The sequence below is a fragment of the Notothenia coriiceps genome, unplaced genomic scaffold, assembly GCF_000735185.1.
Source record: "Notothenia coriiceps isolate Sejong01 unplaced genomic scaffold, NC01 NC01_scaffold00000339, whole genome shotgun sequence".
Lineage (NCBI taxonomy): Eukaryota > Metazoa > Chordata > Actinopteri > Perciformes > Nototheniidae > Notothenia > Notothenia coriiceps.
In genome coordinates this window covers 1,142,118-1,144,619 of record NW_011333040.1, presented here as the reverse complement: position 1 = coordinate 1,144,619, position 2,502 = coordinate 1,142,118, and positions in this window count along the sequence as shown.

Below are 2,502 nucleotides of genomic sequence, written 5' to 3'. Positions count from 1 at the left end.
TCAATAAAAGTGTGTCGGGAAGTTTTGGGATCTTGTTTTTTTTAATAAATAATAATATAATAATACTAAATAATAATAATCCGTCTTCTTGACGTTTTTTGTTTTACGTTCTTATAAACGGACTTTAGTAAAAGTTTTTTGTTGAATTATTTTATAAAATTCTTTTACATTAAAGGAGACAAATCAGTTGGAATTTCGGAGAGTTGAAACTAAGCTAATAAACTGTATTTTGTTACCAAAATTTTTGCATAAAATGACAACGTTTGCCTTTAATTTTTGATGAATTGCTGAAATTTTGCACAAAATGTTAGAAAAATAACAAAATCTGCTGCATCGCAATAAGAAACTTCTGTTGAATTTCCTAAGAATAGTATTTTCACGTCGGAAGGAAGTTTTTGTCTTAGTACAGATATATATATACAACAGAAATTTATAGAATATAACATAAGAACACACAATGGTCGGCTCACGCGGCAGACCTACTCACTTACATTCTTAATTTTCGTAATTTTATTGCTAAAAAGAATAACCAGAATATAACATAATAAGACATAACAAAAAAAACACATAGAAGGGAAAGAGTTCTTTAATTGTAAAACTACCGGCATAACTAAATTCCCGAACTGCTATTCTTCGCCTTCCATTCGTAGGTCAACCTTTGATTTATGTAAAAGTTTGTTTAGCTAAAAAGTTTGGTCGCAGTTCCTTTGACAGGGAGTCGATGGAGTTCCGATTACATATGTCACAAACTCCAGTCGGATGGACACGGTAACCCGCTACCGGGGGGAAGAGTCACTTGTCCACAACAGCAACTACAACTCCTACGCGTCCAACCCCAAAAGAGGTGCCGACAGTCGGAGCCGGCACTGCGGAATCGGCCGCAACCTAACTATGGCAAAGACGCCGGTGCAAACTAGAGGAGGTCCGGACCGGGTAGTTCGAACCTTGTTGTCTTCCATCTACGATTCTAATTGAAGGTGGAAGAGTCGTCTAGAAATCGTCATAACAGATTTGTTTATTGTCGTTGGAGCGTTGTTGTCATTACCCGCTAATATCTTCATTCAAGACATGGACCTTGCGAACTTCGCTCTCGGCCACCGGGGGACAAAGAGGTCTGCCAAAAGGAGGGAACGGTGCTTCGCGGAAACGTCCGGCTCCCCCACGGAGACGTGACGCTTCCGACGAGATATCGTGACGGGCTACGTTTTGCGCCGGTTTCGCGGGTTTCTAGACTTCAGGTACGTTTTTTGTCGCGAACACTTGTAAAGACGAAAAGAAAAAGGAATTCCGACCGGATAAATTTTATGTAGTTTTTGGTAGAGGGAGAGACAGTACGTATTGGGTTTTAGGAATAAGTTATGGGTCGTCATTACGTTCTCCGTTTTTTGTTCTGAACGTTACGTATAAATGTTAATGTGTCGCTTTCTTTTTCAACATATGGGACTTGGTGTTTTTTGACAAAAGTGATTCACCTCCAATAATAGATTTACAAATTGAAACCCGTTTCTCTACGGAAGTGATGTTGGTGTTAAGATAAAACAATAAAACCAAAATATTACTGTCGATTGTGTATTTATAATTTGAGGAACTCTTACCGGTTTTGACATATTTCGTTCTGGGTTTGTTTGAGCGCAACCATCGCAATGACAACTGCAAATGGAAAGGGGGAGGCTACGGGTAAACGGGTGTCAAACAACGTCGGCGTTCAGGACGTCCCAACATCGTTCCGGCAACGAGAAGTCGTTCCGGAGAGCTACGGGGAAGTTGGGGCAGCCGCTGGCTTCCGCAACAGTGACTCCAGATTTTGACCAGTCGGCGCCGCAAAGCGGCGTAGTCCCTCGCAGTGGTCTCTTAAGATTGTTAGTGCTCGCCCTCTTTTCCTAATTTTCTGTTTACGTCCATTATCGCCATTCGTTTTCGGACGCGAAGAAATTTTTCCAATTACTAAAAAGTTTCCTCTTTCTGATAGTGGTTCCCCGGCCACCGTAGAGTCTCGCGTCCGCTGGAACACTTTTGTACAGTGAGGCTTATCGGTCGCGACTTTTTTTCCTTGTCACTTTATATTTTTTTTTTGTTTCACCTTCATCCCGACGGCGTGTTAATAAGTTTTTTTGACAATAGGTTTAAGCGCCTATTCTGATTCAAGTTTAAAAAAGTATTAATCGGTCTTTAAGGGGTGTTTTAAACGCAAGTTCAAATTTTTTTTACACAGGTTATTGTTTTTTTACACCTTCATTAACACCGGCTGTTCGTCTCTGTCTGGATGTCAACGGGTTTTTTTTTCATACACTTTTGGAAACCTTTTTTGAAAGGACCTAAAGACGTATTTTAACGGAGTATTTTTACAAAAGAGCTAGAAGTAGATTTCAGTGCTTGTTATCTTTGTTTTTGTTGTCAGAACGTGAATCGATTTTGGTGTGTTTGTTAATATACAAAAGATCACAAACATAACTTGTGTGGTTACGATTTGTAAGTGTCTACGTCGCGCACCTTTTCATACAC